Below are 18,117 nucleotides of genomic sequence, written 5' to 3'. Positions count from 1 at the left end.
TGTGAATGCAAGAAATAAAATGTGAAATGCAAATATAGGTTTCTTTGCTCACATGGAATACCTTTTACAATTATAGTTAAAAATCGGGATGCTGGTTCAAAGTTACTTTGATTACAGAAGGGATTGCTCACTAGAAAGGAATCAAGAAAGTAGAGCTCAAAAAAGCTTTGATAGCATGGGCAGAGGCACAACCAATGACCAGGAGGAGGATGAGGTGTCTGTGTATGAATCTGAGTCAAGCCTACAGTAGGGTCTGGTATTGCAACCTATGGAGAGGGAAAGCAGCTTAACCCCAAAGATGGAAATATCCTCCCAGGGAGGGACGAGTGTGTCCTCTCACAACCTATCATCAGAGGAGTTAGCAGAGAGGAGGCAGAGAGGAGGTAAAAGCTGGTGGCAGCTAAACTTAAAATTGAAGAGAAGAAACTAGCCATGGAACATTGACCGTAAAGGAGGAAAAGGTAATGTTGGCTTATGAACTGAGTCTGAGAGAGCTGCACTTCAAAGCCAGACAGGCAGAGTCCAGCAGTGATGGTGACAGGAATTCACCAGCGTCCTCTGGTGAGAGGAGGGTCCATATTCCAAAGGATCTCGTGCCTGTCTTTGTTGTGGGAGACAGCACTGACAAGTTGTTTGAGACTTGTTAGATTGTCTTGAAGATACACAAGATCCCTGAGTGGGATCGGGGTTAGGTTGTAGAAGCATATCCCTAAAGAGGGAGGGGCACCCTACTGGCCCTAGATATGGGTGACAGAATAAGGTATCCCCCCATGCAGGAAACCCCTGTCAGGTAGTATGGTCTCACCCCAGAGAAGAACTGCCCGAAACTGGCTCAACAGACCTGGGTGGATTATGTGGATTCCTTTTCCAAGGCACTGAACGGTTGAGTGAAGGCCAGTGAAGTGAAACATTAACAGGAGCTGAATACTTGATTGCAAAAGAGCACGTGTTCAGTGTATGTTGTCCAGATCTGCGCCAGCACTTGATAGTAAGCACCCTCCCCCCAGCAAGCTTGCTAAGGTGGTGGACCACTGGGTCAGCACCAGGGTCCACAAGAAGGTATCTGGGGAGTTGTCACCAAAAAGGTGGGCAGGGTCCCCATTAAAAGACGAAGGGGAAATGAGTTTTTTAAAGCACCCCAAATTAGTTTCTCAGGTCAGGATTACCATCCCCCTGCTGAAAAGACAAATAGATGGTTCCCTGATAGTAAGTCTTCAGGGAAGGCACTCCCTAAGTGCTACTAATGCCAACGGAAGGAGGATGCCAAGTGTCTCCAGCAGGCACTGCCCCCTCATTGGTTTGCAGTCACTAGGGCTGGCTAATGTAGTGCTTGGGGAGGAGATTGCCCCAGGTAGTGCGGGGGCAGAGTAGAGGTTACCCTAGTGTCCCTGAATGACAGCAAGATGGTACAGAAGATTATCATGCCTAGCAACACTTAAGAGTATAGGCAGTGGGTCGCCATGAGCGGGCAGAGGATGGAGGCTCTGAGAGATACTGGAGCCACCATGAAACCCGTCAGATGTCATCTGGGATCCTCTGAACAGGTAGTCCCTAATGAATTACACCAAGTTGTTGCAGCTGACAACTGTGAGAGTCACTACACAATGACTGGTTCCCTTTCAGTGGGGGGGGGGGGGTGGTTCTCGAATTCCTTGAGGGTAGCAGTGAGTCCGTCTGTGCCTGTGGATTGCCTGCATGGCAATTCACTTGGAGATGTTTGGGTGGCCTGAGTGGGTGTGCCTGACCAAACAGTCCATGGCAGACCCACCAGGTAGTTAGGAAGACCTGGAGCCTGGAAGAAGAGGAAGGGCAAGGGACGTGGGAAACATGTTCCTTTAACTTCCATGGTCTAAGAGGAGGCTGACCCTGAGGGGGTTGCCCCAGAGCCTACAGGGGAGGATGTGGCCAAACAGGGGAACCTGCCTGAGCTGACCAACTGGCAGAGAAAGGGGATTCCACAAGGGAGGAGTTCTGTAGAGTGCAGATTGAATGCCCTTCTCTTGTGGGCCGACAGCAGCAGGCCGAGGCCCAGGCAGCTGGTGCCACCTCTGATGATCCCTTGATTTACTGGGAAAACTGTCTTCTGTAAAGTGAGCCTAAAGTTCCTGAGCCCGGTGCAACCCTTGTGTTTGTTGTCTCCCAGTGCTACAGGGCCTTTCTACTGAATCTGGCTCATGATGTACCCCTGGCAGGTCATTTGGGGCAGAAAAAGACCATTGACAGGCTTGTTACCCACTTTTACTGGCCTCAAATGCGTTCTCTCGGTCCTGTCCTACCTGCCAAGCCAGTGGAAGGTCAGGAGAGAAGCACAAGGCTCCTCTGCAACTTTTTCGTGTCATTGGCACACCGGTTGAGAGGGTGGGCATCAACGTTGTTGGGCCTCTGGATCCCAAGACACCCATGGGCAAGAAATTCATCCTTGTCTTGATGGAATGCCTCCTGGTACCAGGGGGGCTATCGCTCTAAGAACAGTGACTGTGGCTGCGGTGGCGAGGGCACTGATGGGGATCCTTTTTCAAGAAACAAATGTTATTGGTTTTGACAAAAATGTCAAAAATTAAAGCAAACTATCATGAACAAAAACAGTGCTCCCCGATCTCTGCCTCATCCCTCCCCTCCCGCCACGTTTGATACCACATTGCAAGGCATAGCTCCCATTGTAGCGGACAACCTGTTGTAATCCTACCATTTACCCCAAATCTTAAGACATTTCTGTGATCATTCCCAGGCAGTATAGATTGGTTCCTCCTACTTGGCATAGCAGTCCATACCAGCACGCCACACCACCACCTTTGGTGGGTCTGGCCTTTTCCAAGATTGTGATATGTCTCTTTTGTCCACCAGAGCAGCCAACTAGAGCACTATCTCCCGGTGTCCCCACCAAAGTCGTTCACTATCCCCAGCAGACCACTTTTTGATTGAATGCGATTGATTTATCTAGGATCGTTAAGAGGGCGGTACTAATTCGGGTCCAGTAGTGGGCAATCTTTGGACATTGCCAGACCACATGGAAAAAGTCTGCCGTCAGAGACTGGTAGTGGGTACCCCTGGGGTCCGAAAGGATGACTGCAAGTCCCAGGCGCTGAGGAGTCAATCAAGTCTGATGGCGGTAGTGGAGCTGTCAGAGCAGGTTTAGTGTCTCTGGGGTGTTAACTATAATGGTGCTGTATAGCTGGGAAACACCCCACATCCTAATCCCCTCATCAACAGTTGTGCCTCCCAAGGGCTGAAGTCTGGGAGCTCCTGTAAGTGAGCGTCATAACACCTCAGGGAGCTGACACACCTGTAAATATTTGTGGAACAGGGTGTGGGAAGAGAGCAAACTAAGTTGGTGAATGAGTACAGGGTGGAGCCATGCCATATATCTCCCAGGATAGTAATTCCCATTAAGTCCCTGCAGGGGAACCCCTACAGGCATGCTACCTGCACCAGCCAGCACCCCTTCCATAAAGGAGTCTGCCTAGTCAGACATTTATCCCTGCTCGTAAAGCGCGTTGCCCTCCTCTACACCGAGAATATCACCCTGGTAACCTCCGGGAGGTTAAGAGGGAGCGGTCGACCGTTTAAGTAATGCATCAACCCATCAAGACTAAGGCTGCATACTTCTAGTAGGTATGACGCAAAATCCCAGCCGCCTGTCAGCCAATCATTTAGGACTAAAAGGTGGGATACCCAAATGTAGACACGGTTGTGTGCTGCCCTGGTACCTCCGTCACAGACTGACTGGTGACGTTTAGCCTGGGCAATGCAGGGATGACCGCCCTTCTAGAAAAAAGGACTAAGACATCACTGCCACCTCATTCAACCACGCACTAGGAATGTGAACTAGGAAATTTTGCAGGATATATATAAACCAGGGCACTATCATAATCTTGATTAGTGCAACTGTTACCAAAAGGTTAAGGGGGAGAGGTTGCCATGCCGCCAGGCTGGTTCTAGTTCCCTTCAAGAGGATTGCAAGGTTGAAGGAAAGAGTGAGGTCTGGCAGAATCGATGTGTGCTTACCCTGATATTTAAAGCTGAGACAGCAAACAGGGATAGCCATGTGCCAGTCACTCAGCTCGTTGTCTCTTTGTAAATGGGTTGAAAAGTGACTTCTTCTCACTCAACAGGATGCCTGAGGGCTCCTTGAAGAGATAGAGAAGCCGAACAGCTCGTGAGCCAGAAACCACCGGATCTTCCAGGAAGAGGAGGAAGACGTCCATTTATAGTGCGATCCCGTCCTCGGAGGCCCCTCCCATCGCCATCCTCTCATCTGTGTTTAGCAGCGGATCATGTGTGCCAGGGGCTCGATGGCAAGTGCGAAGCGGAATGGGGAAAGGAGATGCTCCTGCCGGGTACCGCGTCGGACTGGAAACTCCCAGGACAGTACTCTATTGACCATGACCTGGGCCGGCGGTTGTGAGTACAGAAGGTACACCATTGTCCGAAATTGGATGCCAAACCCCATCCGGCATAGCGCCACTCCAAGATAATCCCAGCCAACAGTATTGAACGCTTTTTCAAAATTGACAAGCAACAAGGCTGTCACTTCCCCGATCTCGCTGACATGATCCAGGGCTAAATATAAGTGCCAAATACAGTGTCTAGTGCTGTGACCTGGCATAAAGCTACATTGATCTGGGTGGATCAGGGAACGGAGGACGTCTGCGTCCAAAGCCTGGCTGCTAGGATATTAGCACAGATTTAGAAGTCTGCATTGATCACCTAGATGGTGGGACAATAGAACCCGCAGTTTGTCGACAGTTGTTCTGTTTTGGAAATGGCGACAATGGTTGCCAGATCAAACTCCGGAGGGAAGGACCTTCTTCCTGCAGCATCTGAATATAGCCAGAGGAGGTGGGGGAATACAGTATCACACATTTTAGTACTCAAGAGGGAACTCGCCTGTACCCTGAGATTTCCCAGTTTTCAAGTCTTGTGTGGCCTCTTGGATCTCCTTATCAATGAACGGTTCCTCCAGGGCCTTTTGCTGGACCCGTGTCATACGCGGAGGGGTATATTAGAAAGGAATGGCTGGGCCCGTTCAATAGGAGGCCTTGGCTGATGGGCATAGAGTCGTTCATAGTAATCAGCAAATGCTGTCGCACTTTCTTCAGCCGTGGTGACCAAGGACCCCAACGCGTCCATCATGGCAGGGATAAGACTAGAACAAATATTTCTAGATGGCAATGTATAAGACTCCTCTTATCGCCATGTTCATATATTAATTGGGAGGTGGTGCGCCAGCACTGGCGGGCCTCTTGAGAGACCAGTTGGTGTAACGCCCCTATCTAGGAGCAGTTGTCCTGCTTCAGCTGATGGTCATCTTTTACTGTGGGGGATTCCCCAAGGAGGTAGTGTCTGACTATGGCACAAACTTCATGTCAGGGTACATGAAGGCCAGATGGAAGGAGCGCAGGGTAATCTACAAGTTCTCCACTTTTTTTCCACCCTCAAACCAATATGCTTAAGGCATAAGTGGGGTGTCCTCTGGCCAGGTCTTTTGGTTCCATACAGGGAGGTACTGCAGAAGGGGGTTGGCTTCAGAGGTGAGAGGTCCTCTCAGCGTGTCAGAGTCTCAGTATGGACACTCTGTGAGAGGACCTCTTAGTCTGTTGAAGGAGGGTTGGGAGCAAGCTCCCAAGAAAGCACATCAGGACGTGGTCAGCTACAAGTTGGCACTCCGCAACCAGAAAGTACGTTTCCTGGAACTCGCCCAGGAAAATCTGGAAGCCAACCAGAAGGACGTGTGAAAAGCGGTATGGCTAAATGCCTCTGTGGTTGAGGTTCAGCCTGGCCAAAATGTGTGGTTGTTGGAGCCTGTGAAGCCCAGGACCCTGCAAGATCATTGGTCTGGGTCACATGAGGTGAAGGGGCACAAGAGCAATGTCACCGACCTGGTGGACCTCAAGACTCCCAGGAACACTTTAAGGGTCCTGCATGTCATCACCTCAAGCCCCATTTCGAAAAGTGTGAGCTAACCATGCTCCTAGGAACTGATTACGGGGTGGAAGAGGAGAGTGAACCTCTTCCCGACCTCCTTTCTTCTAAGGAGCAGGATGAGTAAGTGGAAGGTGTCAACCTCTCCCCTACACTGACCCTAGACCAGCAGAGAGACTGCTGTCAGTTGCTGGGGCAGTTTGCCTCTATGTTCTCTCTTACCCTAGGGCTGATATTGAAACTTGGGACTGGCCGCCTATAAAGAATAACATTTACAGGCTCTCTGACAAAGTGAGAACCAGCATTAAGGAAGAGGTTTCTAAGATGTTGGAGTTGGGGGTTATTGAGTCTTCAAGCAGCCGTTGGTCCAGCCCAGAGGTGTTGGTCCCCAATGCTGCCCGTCCAGATGTCACTCCAGAACTTTGGTTCTGTGTGGACTACCGCGGGCTCAGTGTAGTCACTGAGACTGAAGTGCACCCCATCCCTTGAGCTGATGAGCTCATAGATCAGCTAGGGGCCACTAAGTTCCTCTGCACATTTGACTTAATGTCTGCGTACTGGCAGATTAACTTGACCAAGGAGACCAAAGAGAGGTCTGCGTTCTTTACCACCAGAAGGGCACTTCTATTTCCGAGTAATGCCCTTTGGACTGAAGAACGCCCCTGCTACTTCCCAGAGGTTGCTAAACCAAGTCCTGGCTGGATTTGAGAACTTTAGTGCCACCTACTTAGACAACATTGCAGCCTTCAGTTCTAGCTGTGAGGACAACTTATGCCACCTCAAGGAAGTTCTTGAGGCTCTGCAGAGGGCAGGCCTGACTATCAAGGCCAGTAAGTGCCAGATAGGGCAAGGTTCCTTGGTTTACTTGGGCCACCAAGTGGGAGGTGACAAGGTGTGTTATACAGGTTCCTACATATATGGTTGGACTGTGTACTAGGATGACAGAACTTCAGGATGAGGGAACTGAGTCCATCTACACCATCTGAAACTGGTGCTCAATTCCTGGCTAGCTCAAAGGGCCTCACCTGATCCCCCAAGGCAACAGATGATTTCGGCAGCCTCAGACATGGCATTCCGACTCCCAAGGAAGTTGTGGACACAGATCTCACCCTTTCATTGTTTTACTCATGCATGCTTAGGATAAACACAAGAAAGATACAAAGAAAGGTTTTCAAACATTGAAACAATTGTATTCTTACATTGAGAGAATGAGCTGTGATTAATAGGCAGGTGAAACCAGTGTTACCAACATAGTGAAAAGAATAAACAGTCCAACTTTGGTAATCTTAGATATATATCTTCCTATCTATCACTGCCTGCGCTCTGAGAGCATGGCAGGTGTACCCTCTACCCAATCTAGTAGGATAGCCTGAGACCCCCATACCTAACGAGCTGAGCCAGGGAGCCGGTCTGGAATGAAGTTGGCAGTCCTTCTCTGCAAAGTGGAAGATCAGCGTCAGCAGAGCTGAATGTCGAACACGGGATTTGTTTTAGGACAGTAGTGGCCGGAGTGGTCCTCTGACCACTGCAGGACAGTGCCCCGTTTATATAATCAGTAGCACGCTGTGTTAGAGGTGCAATTTTAGTGTGATAATATGTCTAGGTTTCAGGAGCTGTCTCCGCGGACAACGCAAGCATCAGGATATCTATGTTCCTAGCCTTGCACAGAGTGTACATATTACGTGTCAGAAAAGGCTTACTAAAACAACCAGCATGTACAGCGTATTCATAGAATAATATTGTGCAAGCAAAAAGTGTCTAAAATGTCATTGCTAAAAAACGATGTACATGTAAACGAAGAACATGTAAAATGGAAAACTACACTAAAATGGAGAACTAAAGTGGGCCCAAGAAGGGAAGGCTTTGCCTTGGAAGGCAAAGGTCCCTGATAAACTATGCTAAAAGAAAATGTTTACCTTAACAAGCAAAGCATACAAGCCTTGTAAAATTATGGCAAGTAAAAATATAAAATCAACGAAAACAATATGATAAAAACAAGGACTAAATTTAAAAATAAAAGGATGCTGCCAAGATGTCATCTATGTTATCAGTGTCAGTGGAATCCAGGATGGAATCCCCATCCGCAGACGTCATAAACGGTATGACCTCGGCAAACAAATCAATGGAATAGACATGGTCAGTACCTTCATCTGACTCTAAAGGTGTTGCAATATATACTGTGTCCACATTCAAAGAGCCAATATCTGATAAAGACTTTTAGCTTCATATTACTTACATATGAATCCTCCCCAGTTGTCAGTCTGTATGCAGAGGATTCTGGGAGCGTCTGCATTGAGGCCAGGCAATGTTAAGATGGGATGACTGGTGTGGGTCTGGATCCAGGACTGGATCTTTACGGGCCCATCGGAGTCCAGGCTGAATCTACCTATATGAAACCAAATGCGGCACCCCCTCTGGCTCTATGGGCACCAAGGTGCGCGGAGGTGCATGGCATCATAAAACTCCTTATGTTGCTCATGGGAGCACTGGCTTCTAGAATGTAGGAATGGCGTGGAGCCGGCCCAGGCACAGGTTCTGAAAAACAAGGCCTAAAATGCTGACACTTCCTCGTCGCGTTAGCTGACAGACAAGGAGAAGTCGAAGATCGATTCAACTTTTTTCTCTTCTTCCTGTGCCTTGACTTATCCGATCATCCCAAAGACTTGGAATGGGCCTACTACTTTAGGCTCCCCAACCAGTCCCGGGGCATTCCCCTACAGAGTCCTATGTCAGGCCGCCATTTGCTTTAGGGACCGCTCCCTCAAAGCCTTCGGATGCATGGCCCGGCAAACAGAGCACAACTTTGGGTCCTGGTCCAGCTCCAAACACCACAGGCAGATGAGGTGCTGATCAGTCACTGACATCGCCCAGCAACAGGGGCGGCAGGGCTTAAAGCCCGTCTTGTGTGAGGACATGCTCAACACACCAGGAGGCGAAACCTCAAAAATTGACGAAAAATAGTCCATTCAAAAACTGACTGAGGGGTAGCTCTTCTCTCGGATCAGCGCTTCTTGGCACAGAAAAAAAAGAGCTGACATAATTTCTGGCGTGCACGCCACTGACGACGGGCGTGGAGCAACGCCACCTACAGGCACGCAGGGCTACTACTCACAAAAAATCTTATGCATCCAGTCTGACACATGGGGAGAATTCAAAGGTAAGGAATCTGCAGCTGGATATAGTCTCTACCCGATTAGGTGTTTTGAGGATAAGTAGCTTGTTCATCAAGGGAGCCGAAGTATCCAATTCCGAGGAAAGAAATGGCTCATAAAAAGCATCCTAAAGCAGTGGCAGCCTCAGGGGACAACACTGGAAATGAGCCCTCAGCTGGCACATCTGCAGATCCATGTCCAGAGACTGTACCAATTGTGCTGCACAACAGATGTTGAGTGCGCACTTGAACGGCACCAAAGACAGCAAAACACAGAATACACACAGTAGAACTGTACTGGTCGAAAAGAGACCAGTTATGGTTCAGCACCCCCAGCACAGATACTACAAAGTACTGTATCATGTATTCACAAAACATCTCGCTACTTGGCCTTGAGAGGGGACATTCGTTGTGAAATAAAGAAAATAGGACCAACATACTACTAATTAGGAATAACACGAGTGTGGTATCCCTCCAAATACACTTGAAAACAAAGAGTGTATAAAAGACGTATGACTCTGAAAACAGTCTGGAACATCCTGACAAAGCCAGACCCAACCACTTAAAGCTGCGGTTTTGGAAGCATTAAATATGCAATGCAAAAGTTCACCAGAATGGCGAGGAAAGTTTGTGCTTAAAAGTAATTGTATTTCAGAGAACAATAGTGAAACTTGTAATTCGATGTTTCACGGGCAGATGTAAGTGCCACGTCTTTCTGAAACAATAAAGCCTTTAGTCTGCTCGTTAAAATTAAGAAAAGTTGGAATGGAAGGCCACAAGCTAGCTACTCTAATCTTATGCCTGGGAGGAAAGAGCACAGTGTTATGACATGTACTGTTTGGCTGACTGAAACCACTTGTACGACACCTGCAGTCATCCCACAACAGCTTTCAATAATGTCCATTTAAAAGTAAATGAAACACTAGGCTAATCAAGGAAACGGGTACTCCCTTCAAATAACACACAGGATTGCCTATGAAGGCATTACACGCCCCGTGCTGTCTCACCTGTTTACATGTCATGGAGTGGTCCACATTTCTTTCTGCTGAGAAATACCTCCTTTTCTCTGCTCACACATTTGTAATTGAAGGGCAAGTTCCACAATCTGGAGATTAAACTCTACCCTAAAGCCTCATATTTGCCTACCGGAAAATGTTTTAAACATTATAAGAATTGAAACATTGAAACTAGCAGTGATGTCACCCCTTGAATTAACCACACTGCTGATGGAGTTTCAACTACTGTGAAAGGAAATTTCTATATTCTATAAGTAATGTCTTTCTTAGCCATTATTGGTTGTTGTTTGTTAAACTAAAAGCCAAAAACAATTCTGTTTAGTTACCATTCTTCCAGGGCATGCAGTTTTATTTTAAAACCTGTAGTGTCCAGCGCCACTGCATAATCTGTCTAAGCTGACCATGCCCATGTTGTAAACAAAAGAAGTGTAATTGTGTATAATATCAATTCCAGATGATACAATGTTATTGAATTTTGAGTTCACTATGTATTCATACCATTATCGACAACAGCCAGTGCTTTTTCCAAATTAGCTTGATCAATTTGCTTTAAGCGAGCAGCAGCTTCCAAATTTCATTATAGTTGGCATAAAGAAACCTTTTGGAACATGGTGACCTAGGACCTGACAAGAAATCTTGCAAATCCAGGTCATCATGTACTCATAGCCTTTAATTGCCAGCTGGGAAGGTAATGAATTTTAATAAATTAATTTAGTCTGGGTCAGCATGTTTTTCCTGACCTTTGTAGTAGTAAGTTTATAATCATAAATAACCGGATCTAATCTATTATGTCTAGAAAAATATGCAAATTTGTGCAAATATGGCTACCCACTGATGGAGTCGGGCAATGTTCCCATTGTGTGTAATTAAAAACTGCAAGTGGTGTACTAGCTGTATGTAAATAAAGATGGGCTTAGTGATGGTAAAAAAAACATTGCACCATAATTAGCAGAATTCATGTTTATATCCTCACTTTCAAATACACTATAATATTGAAGCTCATATAACATTGATGTTACCGTTTTACATACCATTCATCAGTAATAAAACCTGGTGTTATCATGCCGCCCATAGCAACCTTAAAGACCTAAGGAACCTTATCCCAAACAATTCCATTAGGGACTCGAAAAGCAGAAATGTTCACCAGGTTACCGGTCTTTTTGTACTCAATGAAAAGACGAGTGAGGTTTTAATATTTCCGTTACCAGTTTTACTGCAGAGCGTTCTGGGCGATAATGTCCATTTATAAGCAAGAAGAAATGGTCCCAAATCTAATCCACATACGCGGGAAAAACAAGGAAATGGGAATCCACAAATAAGACCTTGGAGGGAATCAGATAAATGTTTTTCAACCAGTGAAGAAAATAATGTACACCATGTAGTGAAATGTGTGAAGACTCAGCAGAAAAGTCATCCATGTCGACAAAGTAACGAGAAGCAGTCTGTGTGAAAACGGGAGTCTGTTGGTTAAAAAAAAAAAAAAGAACTGACTGGTTCATCATAAACAACCCTGTTGTTTTGAGTGTCTGTAGAAAACGTTAGACTTGCATCTGATGTATGCCTTGCATTTGCAGCTGTAACAGGACTTAACAAAAAGTTCATCCTCCGCCCTCCCTAACCGAGGGGAAACAATGTTGGTATTATTCACTGCTTGTAGAGGTATTTCATATAGGGTAGTGAAACGAGTTATGGAACTACCCAGAAGGCCCTGTGGCCTACTGTGTAGAATGGACCACATGATGCAACTTTCCTTGATAAATTGAAACAAATCTTTTGTCTTTATAACCAGCAAATGGTGGAAAAATGACAGCTCTTGTAAGTTGAATGTTGAGGACTGGCACCCACAGGTGGTATAATGGGCCAAATTCCTATTTTATTGCAATCTTCTCTCAAACTAGATCCCCAACTTTTGGAATCCAGCCACAGGGTACTGGTTGGTCCCTCACTCCTTCTGTGGCAGAACACTTAGGTTGTTCATTAGAACGTTCATCCCAGAAGTCTTGTAGTTCCTGTAAGGCAGCAGAATGTATTTCAAAACAGTGCATCTGCTGCCACTGAGCCAGGATTGTCGAGATCTGGAACATACGTCTGGATGCCAAAAAGTACCTCGTAGGTAGTCTGGCCACCCAGAGATAACCTAGGCAGATTATTTAATGCTCTCTGGACTCCATACAAGTGATGGATCCAAGTATGACCTGAACTTAATACTAAGCATTGCTTTAAGTCACGGTTGCTCCTCTCCCCCATTAAATTTCCCTCAGGATGAGATGAGGAAGAATAATGCACAGCTACACCGATTGTTCCTATAGTATCCCTTTAAGCCTTAGAGGCAAAAGCAGGGCCCTGGTTCCAGTGGAATGCAGCTACTGCATATGTCCCGACAAAGACATACAAGTATTTAATAAGAGTGCGAATTTCAGCCGATTGCTGTGACCAGACCCATCGAAATCTGGAAAAAAAATATTCAGCAAGTAAGATTAATTTAAATGCACCATCTGAATTTAAGGAACTGTAATGGTCTAGATACTCATTTGAAGTGGTTTATTTCAAACTAAGAGGGGTGTCTGCGATGAGTGAGCAATGGTGGAGCTTTGAATGTTGTTGGCAAATGTCACAAGTATTGTTTTGTTTTGTCTTTCTACAGACCCGGCCACCAATAATGCTTTTGTAATAAGGAAACTGTAGCTGCCACACTAGCTTGTGCAATGCTACACTCTCATGGGCAGTTATTATTAGTTCTAGCCTGCCGTCTTCATTGATAATCACACTATCACCAATCCCAGGAATTATAGTAAAAGGAATATTAGTGATGGGAATATTTTGCTGGATGATTTTTTTGGTAAGGGGGTACGCAAAGCAATGACGGCAGCCATTATATCTTCACCCACCCTCGTATGTGAATGAGTAGTTGCAGTCTTAACTGCAGATTCAGCTACTTCTTCAGCCAAGGAATTCCCAGCAATGTGTATTCCAACACGCTGGTGACTCAATGTATGAACTTCATGAGCACGTGCAAAACTGTCTTTGAGGTTGTGCCACCTTTTGACAGAGCGGTTGATACTATTCCCTTTTGAGTCTCTAAATCCATTGAGGCGCCAAAAATGTACATTTTCGTTTAAAAACTGGTTTCAATAATACAAATAACACATTGAGTGTGGGGAATTCTGGATTTGCATTTTCTAGTGCCAGAATTAATGCTTCCAGTTCAGTCCTTTGTACAGTACAATTCTCTAAGGGTTATGTGAGTGTTTTTTATGGAGGAATTCTCCATCCCTCATTACGCCATGTACCGTGGCGCAAGCCGTAGAGCATTGGTGTTTATTGCCTGTAGCAGGCTGGCTGAACCATCAGCCCTGGTATGTGTTTATACTGATCAAGAGGCAATATATTAGTAGACATGGGGTATTCTTGTTCATACTGGAGAAAATCTTGAGTTTGTAAAGTAGGGTCAGAAACAGTCCACATCAGTAGCCGTCTGGGAAGTGGCCCGTTGTATCATCTAGAATTTCAGGCGTTCGTGTTAGGAACGCTAGCCTTTGTGGCAGTCTCTGTAAGGAAATGGCTCCCTGTTGCAGTTACCACCCACATTTTGCCTGGTACTGATGCTGACTTGACTGAGAAGTGTGCTGGGACCCTGCTAACCAGGCCCAACACCAGTGTTCTTTCACCTAAAATGTACACTCCCCTGAGGGTGCCATGCCAACCTCACACTGCCTGTGGCATAGGTAAGTCACCCCTCTAGCAGGCCTTACCGCCCTAAGGCAGGGTGCACTATACCGCAGGTGAGGGCATAGGTGCATGAGCACTATGTCCCTACAGTGTCTAAGCAAAACCTTAGACATTGTAAGTGCAGGGTAGCCATAAGAGTATATGGTATGGGAGTCTGTCAAAAAGTAACTCCACAGCTCCATAATGGCTACACTGAATACTGGGAAGTTTGGTATCAAACTTCTCAGAATAATAAACCCACACTGATGCCAGTGTTGGATTTATTAAAAAATGCACACAGAGGGCACCTTAGAGACGCCCCCTGTATTTTACCCAATTGTTCAGTGCAGGACTGACTGGTCTGTGCCAGCCTGCTGCAGAGAGAAGAGTTTCTGACCCCATGTGGTGAGGGCCTTTGTGCTCTCTGAGGACAGAAACAAAAGCCTCTCTGGGTGGAGGTGCTTCACACCTCCCCCCTGCAGGAACTGTAACACCTAGCAGTGAGCCCCCAAAGGCTCAGGCTTCGTGTTACAATGCCCCAGGGCACTCCAGCTAGTGGAGATGCCCGCCCCCTGGACACAGCCCCCACTTTTATCGGCAAGTCCAGAGGAGATAATGAGAAAAACAAGGAGGGGTCACCCACCAGTCAGGACAGCCCCTAAGGTGCCCTGAGCTGAGGTGACTCCTGCCTTTAGAAATCCTCGATCTTGGTTTTGGAGGATTCCCTCAATAGGAATAGGGATGTGCCCCCCTACCCTCAGGGAGGAGGCACAAAGAGGGTGTAGCCACCCTTAAGGACAGTAGCCATTGGCTACTGCCCTCCCGGACCTAAACACACCCCTAAATTCAGTATTAAGGGGCACCCCAGAACCTAGGAAATCAGATTCCTGCAACCTGAAGACGAAGAAGAACTGCTGACATTAAGCCCTGCAGAGAAGACTGAGATACCAACTGCTTTGGCCCCAGCCCTACCGGCCTGTGTCCCCACTTCGAGAAAAACTGCAACAGCGACGCGTTCCCCAGGGTCCACGACCTCTGAAGCCTCAGAGGGCTACCCTGCATCTAAAAGGACAGAGAACGCCCGAGGACAGGGGCTCTGCCCAAAGAAGAAACAACTTTGCAACAAAGAAACAACTTTTAAAGGACTGCACGTTTCCCGCCGGAAGCGTGAGACTTTCCACTCTGCACCCGACGCCCCCGGCTCGACCTGTGAAGAAACACTACAGGGAGGACTCCCCGGCGACTGCAACCCTGTGAGTAGCCAGAGTTGACCCCCCTGAGCCCCCACCAGCGACGCCTGCAGAGGGAATCCAGAGGCTCCCCCTGACCGCGACTGCCTGCTTCTAAGAACCTGACACCTGGTAAAGACACTGCACCCGCAGCCCCCAGGACCTGAAGGATCCGACCTCCAGTGCAGAAGCCACCCCCAGGTGGCCCTCTCCCAGGTGGTGTCTACCCCGAGGAGCCCCCCTTCCTTGCCTGTCTGCTTCGCTGAAGAGACCCCTGGGTCTCCCATTGAACTCCATTGCAAACCTGACGCCTGTTTGCACTCTGCACCCGGCCGCCCCGTGCCGCTGAGGGTGTACTTTGAAGCCTATGCGTTTTGGGCACCACTTTGACTTCTGCACCTGACCGGCCCTGAGCTGCTGGTGTGGTAACTTTGGGGTTGCCCTGAACCCCCAACGGTGGGCTACCTTGGACCCAACTTTGAACCCTGTAGGTGGTTTACTTACCTGCAAAACTAACAAATACTTCCCTCCCCCAGGAACTGTTGAAATTTGCACTGTCTAGATTTAAAATAGCTTATTGCCATTTTTGTGAAAACTGTACATGCTATTTTGCTGATTCAAAGTTCCTATGATACCTGAGTGAAATACCTTTCATTTAAAGTATTGATTGTAAATCTTGAACCTGTGGTTCTTAAAATAAACTAAGAAAATATATTTTTCTATACAAAAACCTATTGACCTGGAATTGTCTTTGAGTGTGTGTTCCTCATTTATTGCCTGTGTGTGTACAACAAATGCTTAACACTACCCTCTGATAAGCCTACTGCTCGACCACACTACCACAAAATAGAGTATTAGAATCATCTCTTTTTGCCACTATCTTACCTCTAAGGAGAACCCTTGGACTCTGCGCATGCTATTTCTTACTTTGAAATAGTACATGCAGAGCCAACTTCCTACAGTCTCTAAGGCTGAAATGGGAGTAAACACAATTATTCATTTCCCTTGAGGCTGTCTTTCCTTTGACAGCCATCTGAACTGCAGTCAGTATTTTGTCAGTGGATGCAAAACTCATTTTAGAATTTGAATAATAATGTGACTTATATGCGATGTGGCTCGGTCATCCTCATTAAATGTGACGGGTAACCGGTGGAACCCGCAACTATACGGATTACCAAATTTGTTTTATTAACACGTGTGTGTGTGTGTGTGTGTTAATGCATACATACAAGCATTTCATTCTGTAATAATCTGAGAATCTGTGTAAATTCAGATGTCCAGTGTGTACTGGAAAAGTCTGGGTAAATTGAATCCTATATTAGTTTTATGTATTGTGCCTAATCTGGTATATATGTTCTGCTAAAATTTAAGAATCCTAACAAGGATCGCAATTTTTTGATGGTGTTTGGAAGTTGTAAAAGAGCACATTTCTCTAGGAAATGTGGTGCTAGGCTCTTTCCCTCATTTGATAACTTGTATCCCAAAAATAGGACCCGGAGAAAGGCTGTTTTTTTAAATTGAATTTGTAGCTATATTCAGCAAATCCCAAAACAATGTGATCTTCTCTGGCTAGACGTATGTTTAAGTCATCATTCATGAGACTTGTATCATTAACATAGGACAATGTTTCTGGGTCAATATAAGGTATAATTGACGTTAATCAGGCAGGAAACAGTCCAGGACTGGTCTTGTACCACTGAGGGAGCTGACAAAAACGGCATTGTAAGCCTAGTGAGAAGAACGCTGGATTTCTGCATTCAGGTGTTATATTTTGCCAGAAAGAATTATCTAAGGTGGTTTTGTATATTTTACTGACAATGTTGTTCATTAAAGCCGTACTGTGTCAGTTTCAAATGGCAAATGTGTGTAAATGATCTGGTTTAGTTACCAGGAATAAAGGGTTACTCTTAGAAGATACATAGGGTTCAATTACTCTCTAGTAGTCAAGATGTGACAGGATTTCCCTCATATCAACTTTCGTGTCATGTTTTATTGGGTATTGTGGTTACACATGGGGCTGGATCTTACAGGTATAGCATGATAAGGCGAATCCTGATCCCAGCCTACTTGCTTACGGTATAGTGCCAGGGCTTGTGCAAGAGCCTATTCTGCAGCACACACTTGTTTAACCTCTTCAGGAACAAGGACAGAGAAAGAAGGTAGAATTTAGTCTTCCAATGTTATACAGTTCCCACTAAAAAAGCGGGACTTTGATTAGAATGATAGAACTTCAGGGCAAGGGGACTGAGTCCATCTACATCATGAGAAACTGTTGTCCCAATTCCTGGCTAGTTCACAGTGCCTTACCTGAACCTCCAACCTTCCCAGGGCAACAGATGATTTTGGTAACCTCAAACATGACACTTCAGATTTTAGTGGAAACAGATTTCACCCTTTCATTGTATCACTCATGTATGCCCTGGGTAAACACAAGAAAGATATGAAGAAAGATTTTCAAAGATTTATTGAAACAGCCTTGTTCCTTCATAGGGAGAATGAGCCTCGATTACTAGGCAGATGTAACCAAGCATTGTAACCAGCATTACTGACATGGAGAAAAGAATAAACAGTCCAACCATGGTATTATTAGATCTGTCTTCCTATCTGTCACTGCCTACACTCTGAGATTCTTAGTGAGTGTACTCTCTGCCTGATCTAGGAGGGTAGCCTGAGATCCCTATACCTGGAGAGCTGAGCCAGGGAGCGAGTAGAGTGAAGTTGGCAATCCTTCTCTGAAAGACAGAAGATTAGCAGAGCTGCCTGTCAAACACAGGATTCATTCTAGGACAGTAGTGGCTGGAGTGCTCCTCTGACCGCTGCGGGTTAGTGCACCATTTATGTAATCAAAACCACACTGTGTAAGAGGCACAGTTCTGCTGTGGTGATATGTCTAGGCTTTATATACACAGCACCCGTGCTCAAGGCCCCTGACTTCAGAGCATGGCATAGGGGGCCATGTGTTGTGACTTGAATTGTTGCTATGCATAAGTGTGTGTGTGTATGTGTGTGTGTGTGTGGGGTGTCTCGGAATGTTACTGAGTGCCTGTTTGGCGTGAATGGTCAATTGGTGAAAGAGGACAGAGCAGCAAGA

At 46.3% G+C, this 18,117-nt stretch overlaps 1 protein-coding gene across 3 annotated transcripts in view; it reads left to right on the top strand.

Annotated features, from left to right (window-relative positions):
* Positions 1-18,117, top strand: part of LOC138285381 (mitogen-activated protein kinase kinase kinase 6-like) — a 376,389-nt gene that overhangs the window by 325,864 nt on the left and 32,408 nt on the right. The gene's annotated exons all lie outside the window — the stretch shown is intronic.

This window comes from Pleurodeles waltl, chromosome 3_1 (genome assembly GCF_031143425.1).
Source record: "Pleurodeles waltl isolate 20211129_DDA chromosome 3_1, aPleWal1.hap1.20221129, whole genome shotgun sequence".
Taxonomy (NCBI): domain Eukaryota; kingdom Metazoa; phylum Chordata; class Amphibia; order Caudata; family Salamandridae; genus Pleurodeles; species Pleurodeles waltl.
The sequence above is the reverse complement of the archived record's forward strand: the minus strand, read 5'-3'. Positions and strand labels throughout refer to the sequence as shown.